Source organism: Marmota monax, unplaced genomic scaffold, assembly GCF_021218885.2.
Source record: "Marmota monax isolate L192 unplaced genomic scaffold, Marmota_monax_Labrador192_F-V1.1 WCK01_AAM20220418_F8-fsc00012, whole genome shotgun sequence".
Lineage (NCBI taxonomy): Eukaryota > Metazoa > Chordata > Mammalia > Rodentia > Sciuridae > Marmota > Marmota monax.
In genome coordinates this window covers 1,314,726-1,331,222 of record NW_026695227.1, presented here as the reverse complement: position 1 = coordinate 1,331,222, position 16,497 = coordinate 1,314,726, and the positions used below count along the sequence as shown (strand labels likewise).

Below are 16,497 nucleotides of genomic sequence, written 5' to 3'. Positions count from 1 at the left end.
CTATTTTGTATTTTATTTAGAGACAGAGTCTCACTGAGTGGCTTACGGCCTCACTTTTGCTTGCTGAGGCTGGCTTTGAACTTGGGATCCTCCTGCCTCAGTCTCCTGAGCCGCTGGGATTATAGGCATGTGCCACTGTGCCTGGCTTAAATTCTTTATTTTAAAAATGATAATTACAGGGCTGGGGCTGTAGCTCAGTGGCAGCGCGCTTGCCACGCATGTGTGAGGCACTAGATTAGAACCTTAGCACCACAAAAAATAAACAAAGGCATTCTGTCCATCTAAAAAAATGATAATTATAATGTAAGATGGTGCAGCTGCTTTAGGAAACAGTTTGGCAGTTCCTAAGAATATTAAACATAGGGCTACCATGTGACCACTCTTGGGAATATACCCAAGAGAAGTGAAAACGTGTGACTACACAAACACTTTAGTATAATGTTCTCTCCTAGTAGCATGATTCCCAATAGTCAAAAAAGTAGAAATTACCCAAATGTCCATCAATGGATGGACTAAGAGACCATTTGTGGACCATAGCTATAAAAGAATATTATTTGGGCATAAAAAGGAATAAAGTACAAATACATACTACCTTGTTCTTAAACCTTGAAAATAGTTTGTTAAGTGAAAGAAACCAATCACAGAAGGCCATGTAGTGTATGATTCAATTTTTAATGACATGTCCCAGAATGAGCAGGCCTAAAGGAACAAAAAGTCCACTAGAGGTTGCCAAGTGCTCAGGGTGAGGAATAACAAGGAAGGAGGGAAGCTGAGACAGAAAAGTGAATGTTAATGTATACTGGATTTCTTTTTATGTGGTGAAAATGTTTTAAAATTGATTTTGGTGGTGGTTGCCCACTCTTTGAATATGCTAAAATCTCACTGAATTTTATGCTTTGAGTGAATTATATACTTCAATGAAGTAATTAAAAAATAACTAAAAATATCTGTGTCCTAATAAAGTCAGTGAACTTGTTTTTGTTATCATTGTCTAAACCTATCATAGGCCTTTGTTTTTTTTTTTTAAATTTTAGTTGTAGATGGACAGAATATCTTTTTTATTTATTTTTATGTGGTGTTGAGAACCAAAAACCCTCACATGTGCTAGGCAAGCATTCGACCACTGAGCCACAACCCCAGACCCTTCTCATAGGCCTTTGAGAACCTGACATTTTGTGTTTACTGATATCACTCCTGAAAAGCCTTGGGCTTGTACCTTTTCAAATTTTGGTAACCCAAAATTCAACTGAGGTAGACTTACCAGATTTATTAATAAATATATAGGACACCCAGTTACATTTGTACTTCAAATTAAAAATATCCTATTAGTATAAGTATTTCAAATGCAATATTGGAAATATACTTTTACCAAAAAATAATTATGTGTAGTTGATCTGAAAAGCAAATGTAACTGGATAATCTCTGTTTTATCTGACAACTCTAAATTGAGGAGGAATAACAGAAAGATTGAATGGTCTCTATCAGGTCTATACATTATTTCAGGGGGGGGGGACTCCAGCAGGTCAGTTTCCATGCTAAGGCCACCTAGCCAGGTTGTCCCTACAGCATGAGAAACATCAAGCCTGTCTTTTCTGACCGTGAACAGAGGGAAAGCCTATCTGGAGTCTTTTCCACCTCAGGGCACTTCTTTGCCTCGGGTCCATCATGGCTTCAATCTTCCAACCCAGCCAAGCCCTGGCCACTGCTAAGCCCTCTTCTTTAGAGTTGAACTTCTTTTCTAGGCTGGCCCTCTGCTCCTTTCTCTTCCTGAATCCCAGCTGCCATAAGGAAAGTTATTTCAGGGCCAGAAATGGTAGCTCAGAGCTATAATCCTAGTGACTCTAGGATCACAGCCTTGGCAGTTTAGTGAGACCTTCAGCAACTCAGCGTGACTCTGTCTCAAAATGAAATAAAAAGGAATGAAGATGTAGCTCAGGGGTAAAGCACCCGTGTTTTCAATCTCCAGTACCAGAAAAACAAAGAAAGAAAGAAAAAGAGAAGAAGTGAGGGTGCAGGGAGAAAAGGAAAAAAGAAAAAGGAAGGTTATGTTCTCAGGTGACAAAAATTCACCCAGCATTCAGGAGAATTCAGGAAAGGAGCATTCAAGAGACCTAAGAATTGCTTGCAACGCTTGGCTGTGTGCGAGCAGTTCTTGGGCTCAAGAGTTCAGCCCACCTCTTAGGATGGAGGACCAAGATATTTTGAGCCATGTCATGGACTCTTAGACCCCAGTTTTGGAGAATGGTTATCTCTTGGGGAGAGAGGAGAGGAATAGGATAAGGAAGGCCTAGGGCAGTTAGCTGTATAATTTAGCTTTTAAAGAGAAAAACAAACATGTTAAATATGGTAGTGGTTGGTATGAAATATATGTCATATTTTTTATATTTCTGCATATTTAAAAATTTTCACAGAATAGAATTTTTAAAAATTAAAGTGTAAGTAAACCTGCTCACTTTAAAAAGTGTACAGCTGGGAGTGTAGCTCAGTGTTACATGAGTTAGCATGCAAGAGGCCCTGGGTTCAATCCCCAGTGCACACACACACACAAAAAAAAAAAAACAGTATAGAAATACTTGTAAACAATTCTTAATTTGGAAAGTATGAATCCTAATCGTGTCATAAAAGCCTTTGTGGAGGGAAGAAAATATTATGAAGAAGTATTGCACAGTCATATGTTCAGAAGTACTCAGAGGACTAGGGAGGTAGCTCAATGGTAGAGCACATCCTAGCATGTGCAAGGCCCTGGGTTTAATCCCCAGCACAGCAAAAATAAAACAAAAAGATTTAGAAAAAGAAGTACCCAGAATTGGCGAGGAAGAGATGGAGAGAGAACAAGAGGATTTATTAACTTCTCTAAGTACAAATCCTCAGGGCTTTTATAATCCAGTAGGGGAAGTCCACACATGCATGAGATCAAGATCACTCACTAAACAAGCACCTGGTAAAAAATAATACAAATCAACTATAATATCTACTTGATGAAGTGAGGTTAAAAAGATGTTTATAGTGGGTAGGGAGAGCCAAACATCAGAGAGATTGAGGGCAAAGAAAAAGTGAACACAGCAAACATTTTTTTAAAAGGGGCTGGAGAAATTTAGAAGAATGTGCTCTTAGGATCCTGGGCATACTCTCTATATCCATGGTTCTCAATCTTTTCTTTCTATATTGTCTTCTCGAAAGAAACCTCTAATGCATGCAATTCCTTTTTAAAAAATGTGTCTCTCCTTCCCTCACTCCCTCCCCAATACACACAAATACATTGCACATACTCCCAGGCACCCCCACACAGAGGCACTGTTGGCCTATGATGCATCCAGCCTCCACTGCTGCTGAAGACTTTCTTGTAGGAACATCTTAAGCAGTGGGGCCTTATGCCTACTCACACTTTGCGCGCCCTCTCTGCCCTCATTTCTCTCTCTCCCTCTGTTCATCTCTCTCCTTCTGCTGTTTCTCTTACTGCAGGCTAAAAGAGCACACAGGTGTCTAAACAGAGCCAAGATGATCATGTTACTCCCAGAGTCTCATGGTCTGCTTAGGCACATATCCCCAGAGGAACATCAGAAAGAAAGGAAGCTCATTAAAATAGCTTATTAGACTCCAGCTGACTTTCCATTAAGTTTGACACATATGAGCCTGAAATTTTTAATAATGCCCTGCCCTTTCCAAACTTCCATTGAAGATGAAAATTGTTTGATGCAATTTTGGCAGGGAAATTTTTGCTAAACAATTTCCAATATAATCTAGAAATATCAATCATTAAAAAAGAAGGAGGGGCTGGGGTTGTGGCTCAGTGGTAGAGCACTTGCCTAGCACATGTGAGGCCCTGGGGTTCAATTCTCAGCACTGCATATAAATAAATAAAATAAAGGTCTATTGACAACTAAAATAAATATTAAAAAGGGGGAAAAATTTAAAAAAAGAAGGAGAAGGGGGAAGAAGGGATGAAGAGAGGGAGGGAGGACCTCTCAAGAAAGAGATGAAACCAGCATGGTGGCACACGCCTGTAATCCCAGTGGCTCTGGAGGCTGAGGTAGGAGGATTGCTAGTTCAAAACCAGCCTCAGCAACAACGAGGTGCTAAGCAACTCAGTGAGATCCTGTCTCTAAATAAAATACAAAATAGGGCTAGGGATGTGGCTCAGTGGTTGAATGCCCCTGAGTTCAATCCCTGGGAAAGGAAGGAAGGAAGGGGGAAAGGAAGGAAGAAAGAAAGACAAAGTGGGCCATGAGATCTATCTATACCATACACGGTGATCTTAGGGAAGAAAGCATCCCAGGGTCATTTCAGAAATGACCATTCATTACTTCTCTGTTCCTGGTTTGTCTTTTCAAAGAATTGATCAGCTGTGCTGAGTGATGAGGATGTTAAAATATAGCATAGTTTGCATGATGAATTTGCAGATAGTTAAAATCATGACCAAGGAGAAAGGAAAAGAGGAAAACTATTCAAAGAAAAAAAAAATGCACTGATTGGAGAGAGGTAGGGGGTGGCATGGAATTAAGAGAGGAGGGTAAGAGAACAAAAATTAACCTTATAATAGAAACCACAAATGAGGGGAACAGTAGAATATTCTACTTTCAGGAATGCCATAGCCACGTTGATATGTAAATCTGGCCCTTGAACAACAGAGTATTATTGCAGCTGATATGGTAATCTTCAGAGGTACAGAGGAAAAGTGGGTGGGTCATGTGAAATTCATGAAATGCTTGAGGTGAACTCACTGTTGAAGTATTAGTCATGTTTTGTTTTGTGTGTGGTTTTTTCCCCAAATTTATTTTATAGATAAGTATTCCTCTGTACTTTTTGTTTTCTAAAAGTGTAGCTTATTTTCAATGATGCTACAAAATATTCCATCTCAAAAGTTTGTTTTTGTTCTAAAGGCGTTTGGCAATATGCCTCTCCTCCTTTTGGCCTACACTGACAAATATGCCCCCGTTTGCATATAGCACAGTACCTACTAACTCTCTGCGAGTCTGAAGGAACGTTTTCAGAGTGAGCACATAACTCAGCCTCCAGTTTGTCTGCAGGAGCAAAATAAATAAATAAAGTCCAAAAGTACTGAAACAGTTTGTTGACAGGGAAGGAAAAAGAGACCCAATCAGCATAAAAATAAGGAAGAGAAAATGAAGTTCAAGGAACCAAAACCTTCCAATTTCAAACTTTCCTTCACTTCTTCCTCTTCACCAAAGTACTAAAAGCTGCTCCTCAAACTCAACAACAGCTGTTCTTAATACTGTCCTAACTACCCTTTTCTACTTGAAATATTGCTGCCCTACCTAAGCCATACCTTATCCAGTGAAAAAGAACAAGGTGTGTCCTTATTCAAGGAAATAATAGAAAATTTATTTATTTAGCCAACAAACAACTGCTTAAAACTGAACTACTGGCTCTCCAATCTGGGGTTTATGTGGGGGAGAATAGAGGAATATATGGTTTTAAAGGAGGTATATCTGATTGCTGTGATGGAGCTTTAAGCATTTAAAGATCAGCAAGTAGACACTGAATTATCTATTGGAACTATGGTGAGGAGATAGGAGATTGCTGAAGAAAGAAGTAATCAGGTACTTTCTTTCACAATTCTCTGAGGGTTTAACTAACTAGCACAACGGGCCAGGCACATTTTATTCTACTGACTCAGCCCTGAAGATGTCTAAACTTATAGAGCATGTTAAAAAAAAAAAACAAAAAAACTCAGCCTGCATTGAGAGTGTCAGGGGAGAACAGATATTTCTAGAAGAGGATCCAAAGGAGAAAGGGGAACATGACTCAGGACCAATGGGATCTTTGACATATGGGACAAAAGTGATGGAAAAGAATTTCAGTATGTGTCAGTAGAAGCACAGAGATTTATTTATAAAAGCAGGGAGTACATGCTAGGGAGAATGTGAACCATTTTGTGAGTAAGAGACATGCTTTTGGAGTTCCTGGCTCTTCTTTTAAAGGAAACTTGGTGAGGGATGGGTATGGGAAGGTATGTGAGAATGACATCAGTCTGGTGATTTCAAGATGGTTTTTGATAGTCTGGTCAATTTCACATTGTCAGGCTGATATGGTTTCCATTATCTGATCTAGCAGATAATGTTAGAAACAGTCTCCTAACAATAGGTTTCTTAAAATGTCTTATCTCTTCTTACTTATTCTCTTTTTAAAAAAAAATTTTGTAGTTGTAGATGGACAGCATGCCTTTATTTATTTATTTGTTTGTTTATTTATTTTTTTTGTGGTGCTGAGGATGGAACCTAGTGCCTCACACACACTAAACAAGTGCTCTACCACTGAGTTGCAGACCCAGCCCCTATTTGTTCTCTTTATTGGTAGATTAACCCATAGTGCACAAGATAGATTTACAGATTTCCCAAAAATTTGGGAGTGAAAGGCCTGGAAGAGAGATTGTCACTAAGGGAATAACAAACCTGGAAAAGTGTGCCCAACTTCTCAATTAACATTTTATTTCCTTGTCCTTCATTTATATTTTCTATTTTTTTTTAACTTTCTTATATTCTGCCTCAGTACCTTAAAGACTTTGTTTTTAAAAAGCAGCTTCCATCAAAATTCACTTCTTCAATGGTTATTTGTAGCACAAAATTTGATAAATCCAGAGTACTTTACTGAATAGAAATCTGACAGGGCTCCTCTTCTGTATCTTCCTCCTCCCCCATGCCGCCAGCCCCAGTATTGGTGATTGAACCCAAGGTACTCTAGATCCCCAGCTCTTTTTATTTTTAATCTGGAGACAGGTTCTGTTAAGTTGCCAAAGTTGGCCTTGAATTTGCAATACTCCTGCCTCAGACCTCCAAGTTGCTGGGATCAGAGGTGTTTGCTGTCACCAGCACCACTGTTCCTGGTGGAATATTGCATTTTTTTTTTAATATTTATTTTTTAGTTTTCGGCGGACACAACATCTTTCTTTGTATGTGGTGCTGAGGATCTAACCCGGGCTGCACGCATGCCAGGCGAGTGTGCCACCGCTTGAGCCACATCTCCAGCCCAGGAATATTGCATTTTTAAGGAGTGAAAGACAGGACTCCTTGGCCATTCAGAAATAAGTGTCCTTTCAGTACCTAGAAACTTCAGAAGAGCAGCAGAGGAATCATCTTTTACTTTATATGTAGACTTAACTATTCAACCTTTGTTTCAATCTTACCCACTTTGGAGGGAAAAAGATGCAAACTAAAATTTACTATTGGGAGCCTACCAAAATACTTATAAAGATATTTTCAAAGGGCCACAAACAATATTTACCAGAATGTGAGTTCTAACAGTATTGTCTGCCTCTAGTTAGACCCTCTCTATTGCTAGAGGTACATAACTTTGATTCTCTTTGGCATTACTTTGAAATGTTGTGGGTATTCTGATTCTATTTGGGATCATATAATAGTCATATATGTTTGTTTAGTTTTTTATTCATTTACATATTTAGGTTAAGGTCCCCCCCATAAGAGATGGAATTTAGAGCTTTGTGCATGCCAAACATATGCTTCATCACTGAGCTACACCCCCGACCCCAATAATTTTTTTTAAAGAATAGTTAGTTGCTTTAATTTTAAAAGGCTTTAAAAGGTTTTTCTTGTTTATACAGGAAGATTTCCATTCCAGGATATATCTTTAAATTTTTTTTATTTGTACATAGAATTGTTCCCTAACCCTATTTTCTTGGTTTTTAATCTGAGTAAAATAAATATTCTGTTTCCATTTCTGTTCCAGATTAGGTACTAACCTTAGACTTTCTGGGGCCTTCAACTAGAACTTTTGGACAAAGCTTTGTATAGGCAACTATATATTTTTGACACAAAAGTTCTTTGTTTATTTAATTTTTTTTCCTTTATTTTAGATATTTAGACAGCTACCTTGTTTCCCTAACAAAAGAGCATTATCAGAGTTCATACAATTAGCTCATCCTTTACACCATAAGAATTTTACAGTTCTAAGTGTTTATGGCTACAGCCTATCCTGACATTCCTGTTCCCCTCAGAACTACCAGATTAAAAATACAAAAGTAAACAACAACAACAAAAAACCCCACAAAAGTAGCCAGGTATGGTGGTGCACACCTGTAATCCCAGTAGCTTGGTAAACTGAGGCAGAAGGACTGGAAGTTTAAAGCCAGCCTCAACAATTTAGTGAGGCCCTGAGCAACTTAGACCCTGTTTCTAAATAAACTATAGAAAAGGGCTGGGGATATAGCTCATTGGTTAAGTGCCCCCTTGGTTCAATCCCCAGTACGAAAGAGATAAAAAAAAGAAAAGAAAAGGCTATTTCCACTTTTTACCGGGGGAGATACATATCACTGCATTTTATAGATTTACCATTCATTTAAACTCTGGTTTTGGGGGGGTTTGTTTGTTTTATGCTTTTGGTAATGGAGTTTAAGCCAGGGCACTTTACCACTGAACTACATCCCCAACCCTTTTTGTTTTATATTTTGAGACAAAGGTTCATTAAATTGCTGAGGCTGGCCTCAAACTTGGGATCCTCTTGCTTTGGTCTCCTGAGTATTTGAGATTACAGGTGTGTGCCACCACAGCTGGCCTTCTAAGTATTTTTCTTAACTTGAAGAGAAAGTCATTTTGTTTCAATGCTGGATTCTTCAAGTAAGCTTCTTTGTTATATTTTGTGGTACTGGGGATGGAAGCCAGGGCCTTGCACATTCTAGATGTTCTCTGTCTCTGAGCTACAGTCCTAACTTTCAGATAAGCTTCTTGAATGGTGCCAAAAATTGCAGTTCAAGATGGCCTTGTGCTGGCTATGCAGTCAAGGATTACGCAAGAAATGTTGATCTTGCAGTGTGCAGCACTCCATTTGGTCTTCCTGGACTTTCTTATGGTGTTCTCTGAAACTTCATCTTTTCCCCTTTTTCTGGCAGTTCTTGTATTGGGTTCTGGGTTTTTGGGTTTTTTTTTTTTTTTTTTTGGTACTGGGGATTGAACCCAGGACACTTAATCCCTGAGCCACATCCCTAGCACTTTTTAATATTTTATTTAGAGACAGGGTCTCGCTGAATTGCTTAGGGCCCCGCTAAATTGCTGAGGCTGGCTTTGAACTCTGAGATCATTCTGCCTCAGCCTTCCGAACCACTGGGATTATGGGCATGCATTACTGGGTCCGGCTGGTTCTGGTAATTTTGTTGTTTTATTTTTTAAAATAGCAGGGGTATGTGTGTATGGTGGGGGCGGGGGGGGGGGGGCGGCGCACGCATCCTTTCCTGATCCTTAAAGATTTTCTCCAGTTTGTTTTGTTTTGCCATCAAAAACTTCAGGCATGTGTTTCCCTTAGATAGCGTCCTTTCTCATCAGCATGGAATTTGTCTGTTAATCTGCTCTGTCCTTGCTACTGCTGAGGAGGCCCAAATGTGTGCTTGATACCTTGCTGTCTTGTTACAGCTTCCTGAGGATAAGATCACCCCACCCTTTCATGGTCAGTATCCTCCCTGGCCCCTCCCCACCAATGCTTTAAGGTCCCCCAGGCAAGGTAGAAGTAGTGAGCTACCCTTTTCCAGTTTCCTGTCATACCACTATGTTCCTCTTCCCCCAAATTCCCATCCCTTCTCTAGTTCTTATCTTCTGTTTATACTCCTAAGTCAAGATGCAGTTCTTGCCAGGGCCCCAGCTCCTTTACTCTGCCATCCTCAAGCAAGAGAAAAGCTATTTTTGCAGTTTCACCAAGTACCTGAAGGGGACCTTGGTCTCCAGCCAGCCAAAGTGTTAAGGTGCCCAGCAAGATTGTTCCCTTGTTTCCACAGGTGCTATTGCTAAGCTTGGAGTAGGCAGTGTGTCTTGGGGGAGGCGGGTGACAGAATTAGACCCTTTTCGGCATTCTTCAAGGGAGCTGCCTCCCCAGCTTTTCCTTTAGCATTTTTGTAGACAGGTGGTTCCTCCTCTCACAGTAAATTCCTGGATATTTTTACCAACCACTCCAAAAACAAAATGACAATGTTATTGGAAATGTCATACAACCAGGCAGATGAGTAATTGTTCCCATTTATCAGTTTGCCAAAGAAAACAGGTTGCCATCTAAGCTTGTTTGCAGAGATGTTAGCTATGTGATGGAAGAAAAACTCAAGCATCTGCTTTCAAGTAGGCTGTCAAGATTTAAATGATATATACTTAGTGTTTTGGTGTGTTTTAAAGTTAACCTTTCCCTACCCAAGACTGCACAAACTGAGAGTCAGCCTCAATGAATTGTTACAGGCATCTCACTGTAACGCCAGGGGTAGTGCCTATCACACTGGGACAGAGTAGAGAATATATGGAATCCGAGAGAGATGCAAGCTTCACCAGATTTGTCAGTATATAAAGAAAAGTCATACTATAACCTGGCATGGTAGCACACAACTGTAATCCCAGCAACTTGGGAGGCTGAGGCAGGAGGATTGCAAGTTCGAGACCAACCTCGGCAACTTAGGGAGGCCCTAAGCAACCTAGCAAGACCCTGTCTCTAAATAAAACATAAGAAAAGGGCCAGAGATATGGCTCAGAGGTTAAGCAACCCTGGGTTCAATCTTCAGTACCAAAAAAGAAAAAAGAAAAATCATACTACAAAGAAGTCCTGCAGCTGTGGTATGATTGATACATTCTTTTACCCATCCACTCATTTATGAACTGTATCCAACAGGTCCTTCTTGCCAGGCACTGTATTATATACTAGAGATAGAAAGATCAGACAGGGTGTCTACTCTTAAGGAGTTTGCACACTAGTAGGGATTTATTTACATTCTCTTCCATTTTTGTAAATGAATACATAATGAATAACTGCATGATAGTGTGCTAAGTGTGATAATATAATACTCATAAAATTAAATATAGAGAGGAACTAGGGAAAGTTTCTTGAAAGGTTGATTTCTGAATTAGGTCTCAAAGGATGAGCACAAGTAGGCAAGAACAGAAATATTTGCAAAGGCATAGTGATATGAAATAATAGTGAGGAACTGCAGATAATTAGGTTCGGGTATAATATAGGTATCTCAGGGGATGAGAGCAATGTCAAGAACTAAGGCTAACTAAGTAGACAGGTAATAGATGAAACATGTTGAATGCCAAAAAGAGTGGACTTAATTTGAATGTGCTTGGGAGCCACTAAGGGTTTAACCAGAAGAGTGACAATTAAATCTGGGGGGACTTAACTCTTTCACATGCAGTTGGCATTTCCTGTTACTTCTTTTTTTTAAAAAAATATACATACATATATATATTGAAATATATATATTTAGTTGTATATTGTGGTGAGCCGTGTTTGTAGACCGTTGCCGCCATTAGAAGATGGCACCGGTCTCCGTTGTGGATCTTGGTAAACAACTCCTTATTAGGGAAAGTTGGTGCGCTGTCCCTCAACACCCTATGAGAAAACCCCGCGTGGCAGCTTTGGATTGGACTTGAGTAAGCTTTATTAGGCTATGCTTGGGCGCTCGGCGGGGGGTCACTAGAAGATGATACATGAAACAAGGCCTGAATAAACTGCTGAAAGAAGAATCCTGTGTCGTGTTTTCCCTTGCCGGCGAGGGGTCGCGACAGTATATATTTATATATATTATATATGTTTATATATTGTATATAGTTATATATATTTAGTTGTAGTTGGACATAATGCCTTTATTTTATTTATGTGATGCTGAGCATCGAACCCAGAGCCTCATACATGCTAGGCGAGCACTCTATTGCTGGGTGACAACCCCAGCCCCTTCTTGTTATTTCTTATTTTGTTTTAGAATATTTGATTACACTAGATTATATTGTATTTGTAACATATGTTATGTGATAGCACGGTATACCAAATTAAATATTATAGCATAAAGGCCTGGCACATACTAAGAGTACTCACAGTATCTGATGACTGAACAAAAATGCTGACATAAGTCTCTCACCTTTGGTGAGATGTTGGTGGTACTCAGGGACCACAGGCCAAATATCCTGACTTTTTTTCTCTTCAGACTCTTTTTCATACATAAGCAACAAGTGATAAAAGAACTGTTGGGATGTTACATAAATATGTAGATACAGCTACGGGGCTGCCTAATATATATTCCAGAAAATTTTTTAACCCCCTCCTTCACCCAAAATTTTAATTTGATCTATTGTAATATTGTTGGGAAAGGATACAAACTCTTAAAATGTTAGTAAGACATGGAATTTATTATAGATAAGTATTTGATTATATGTCTTTCTTGTTATTGGTCAACTATATCCATTTGGCAAGGTGAGTGACATCTGTAATGGATATATATGACTAGACTAAAACTTCTCCATGCTTTTCATTTTCCCATGCTAAGTCTCAAGAAAGTGGCTAAGAAATGATAGACACTATTTAGAGTTGAACAAATATTATTTAAGAAAGGTAAAAGTTTTAAAAAAGAAAACTTTCATTAACTATCTTTTTTGTTTGCAAAAAAAAGGTAGCTTTTTATTTCAAAAGTAGTATACGCATGGCAAAAAGTTGAAACAGTAAAGAAGGTTATAAAGTAAAAATATAAACCCTCTTCTGCCTCTGTCTGACATACTCTCCAGAGTTTTATTCTCTTAGAAATGTTCTATGCACTACAAGGAATACAGGCATTTCCCTTTCATTTTAACACAAACGGCATTATACTATTATGATTTGGATATGAGGTGCTTCCCCTATGTTAATGCAGAAAGTGAAATCTCCAGGATATATAAAGAACTAAAAAAAAAATACCAAAAAACCCCCCCAAAAACAAAAAACAAGCAACCCAATCAATAAATGGGCTAAGGAGCTTAACAGACACTTCTCAGAAGACGATATACAATCGATCAACAAATATATGAAAAAATGTTGTTCAACATCTAAGTAATTAGAGAAACGCAAGTCAAAACTACTCTAAGATTTCATCTCACACCGATCAGAATGGCAGTTATCAAGAATATAAATAAGAATTAGTGTTGGTGAGAATGTGGGGGAAAAGGCACACTCATACATTGCTGGTGAGACTGCAAATTGGTGCAACCACTCTGGAAAACAGTATGGATATTCCTTAGAAAATCTGGAATGGAACCACCATTTGATCCAGCTATCCCATTCCTCAGTCTATACCCAAAGGACTTAAAATAAACATACTATAGTAAAGCAGCCACATCAATGTTCATAGCAGCTCAATTCACAATAGCCAAATTGTGGAAGCAACTTAGATGCCCTTCAATAGATGAATGGATAAAGAAACTGTGGTATAAAAACACAATGGAATATTACTGAGCATTAAAATAGAATAAAATTGAGCTGGGGATGTGGCTCAAGTGGTAACATGCTCGCCAGGCATGCGCGGGGCGCTGGGTTCCATCCTCAGCACCACATAAAAATAAAATAAAGATGTTGTGTCCACCAAAAACTGAAAAATAAATATTAAAAAATTCTCTCTCTCTCTTCTCTCTCTCTATATATATCTTTTAAAAAATAGAATAAAATTATTGCATTTGCAGGTAAATGGATGGAGTTGGAGAACATCATGCTAAGTGAAGTAAGCCAATTCCAAAGAACCAAAAACCGAATGTTCTTTCAGATAAGTAAGTGGATGCTGGTCCATGATGGGGGGAGGGGTATGGGAAGAATGGAGAAACTTTGATTAGGCAAAGGGGAGAAAGGGGAGGAGGGAGCATGGGGGCTAGAAAGATGGTGGAATGAGATGGACATCATTACCCTGGGTACCTGTATGACTACACATATGGTGGGATGCTACATCTTGCACAACCAGAGAAATGAAAAGTTGTGCTGCAATTGTGTACAATGAATCAAAATGCATTCTGCTGTCATATATACCTAATTAGAATAAATAAATACTTTGTTTTAAAAATGCAGGAGGTGAAATGACTGGATTGTGAGAGCTGTAACCTAATTAGTACGTCCTAGTTTGAATGGGCCGACTGGGTGGTAACTGTAGGCAGGTGGGGAGTGGCTAACAGAAGTGGGTCACTGTGGGCTGCTCTGGAAGGGTGCATCTTCCCTGTGGTCCCTCCCTTTCCTCTCTTTCCTGGCTGCAGCTGCTGGCTTTTCTGAAAAGCCCTTCCACCATGATGTTCTTCCTCACTTTGGGTCCAAACCTCTGAAACTGTAAGCTTCAAATAAACTTTTCTTCTTCTACTTTGTTCTTGTCAAGCATTTTGGTCACAGCAATGAAAAGCTGACTAACATATGTATACATTCTAATTTTTAAATTAACAATATATCTTGGATATTATTCTATAACATCCCATAAAACACTCTTTCCTCCACTGATGTTTTTCTTTCTTTTGGAATTTACTTCTTCCTATAAGGCACAGTGGCATGTACTTGTAGTCTCAGCTACTTGGGAAGTTGAGGCAGGAAGATCACTTGAGCCTGGAAGGCTAGTCTGGGCAACACAGCAAGATCCTGTCACAAACAAACAAACAAACAACTGACAGAAATTACTTCTTATTTACTTTTTATTTTTATTAAACAGTGCAGAAATACACAACCTTGATTATACATCTTTATGTTCTTTTGTGAATTTAGATAGATTCCTAGAAGAACCTATAGATTAAAAATACAGCATATCAATGTATTTTAAATTTTTATAAATATTGCCAAGTTTTCCTCCAAAAACATTAAGTATACATACTTCCACCAGTATTTGCACATTTCCCCACATGCTAGTCACTGTGATGAATAGCTTGGATCTGGAATAGTTCCCAAGGCCAGTGTGTGGAAAGGCTTGGTCCCCAGCTCCTTGCACTATTGGGAGGTAGTGGAACCTTTAGGAAGTAGGGTCTGGTATGAGGTCACTAGAGGCATTCCTTTGAAGAGGATATTGGGAATATCCTCTGTGGCCCCTTTCTGTTTCTCTCTTTGCTTCCCAGCTGCCATGATAGAAATGGGTCTCTTCTGCCACATGCTCCCACAGTGATGTGCTGAGCTGCCACAGGCCCAGAGCAACAGGGCCAAGCAAACATGGACTGAAACCTCTGAAATAACGAGCCAAAATAAACCTTTTCTTCTTATGAGTTGATTATTTCAGGTGTTTTGTCACAATGACAGAAAGCTAACACAAGGTGTTTTATTATTATACTTTCAAAACTTTGCAATTTTGTGGGTTAAAAATAGTAACTAGCTGGGTGCACTGGAGCATGCCCCAACAACTCAGAGGCTGAGGCAGGAGGATCACAAATTCAGGCTAGCTTAATCAACTTTGAGATCCTGTCTCAAAATTTGAAAAAAAAAAAAGGTGTTGGGGGGAGGCTAGGGATTTGGCTCAGTGATAAAGCCTCCCTGAGTAACAAGAACAAAAAAGTAACTCATTGATATTTTAATTTGCATTTGTTGAGTCAGCAATAAGATTGGATATTATTTTGTGGTTGTGATGGGTGCATTCATATTTCTTTGCTTACTCCTTTATGAATAATTGGTCTTTATAGATTTCTGAAAGCTCCATCTATATATACTACAGGAATTAGAATTTTTACATCATGGATGTTTCCCATTTTTGTTTCAGACTCTTGATTGTCCTTGACTTTGTTGATTGTATTTTTTATTCAAAACATTCCTTTTCTAAATAGTCATATTTATTAATTTTTCCTTATGACCATTATGTTTTATATTATATTTAGACCAAACCTTCTCCATGCCAAGACTACTCAAAAATTCAGTATATTATTCCACTACTTATATAATTTCATTTGTATATTTGTCTTTGTTCTACCTGTTTTATTTTTTATATGCAGAGAAAAATATAGATTTCCTTTCATTTTCTCTAAAAATTTATTTAAAAATTCCATTTTATCTAAAAAAATTCCTTTATCCCTATACTATTTATTGATTTTTTTTTCCTACTGATTTGGAGGGCTCCTTTCATTATAAACTAAATTTGTTTGCATGTGAGTCCATTTGTGGCCATCTACTTTTCCCATTCACCTGCCTATTTTTTGCACTGTAACTACTATTTTAATTAATGTAGCTTTAGAATACATTTTAAAATCTAATTACACTAATTTCCTTTTTTTTTTTTTTTTGGTACTAGGGATTGAACCCAGGGGTGCTTTACCAGAGAGCCATATACCTGGCCCTTTTTAATATTTTATTTAGAGACAGGGTCTCAATGAGTTGCTTAGGGCTCACTAAGTTGCTGAGGCTGGGTTTGAATCCTCCATCCTCCTGACTCAGTCTCCTGAACTGCTGGGATTATAGGTGTGTGCCACAGTGCCCAGCTCTAATTTCCTTTTATCATTCTGTTCTCATGTTTATATTTCCCAATGATCTGGACTTAACTTCTTATTTATAATTCAATCATATGCTTTGTGTGTACAGGCTTACAATAGCTGGTAAGAGAATTTATTTCCAGTATGACAGTGTAAATAATTTTGTTAATGGTGAGATTTTTCATCATATCTATTTTTTCTGATTTGTTCATATGTATTACAAGTCCTTCTCTGCTTCCCCCAAATAAACTTTTGACTGAAAACAACTTGACAATGTACCAGAGTTTATTCAACCACCATATGGAGCCTTCTAAAATGCATAAAAGCAGGCAATGCATATTGA

At 38.4% G+C, this 16,497-nt stretch overlaps 1 long non-coding RNA gene across 1 annotated transcript in view; it reads right to left on the bottom strand.

The window, feature by feature from the left end:
• Positions 1–12,041: 12,041 nt before the first annotated feature.
• Positions 12,042–16,497, bottom strand: part of LOC124087381 (uncharacterized) — a 33,791-nt gene continuing 29,335 nt past the window's right edge. Inside the window, exon 4 of the long non-coding RNA XR_006850040.2 lies at positions 12,042–14,352. This is a non-coding gene — a long non-coding RNA (uncharacterized LOC124087381). The remainder of the gene's footprint in view (positions 14,353–16,497) is intronic.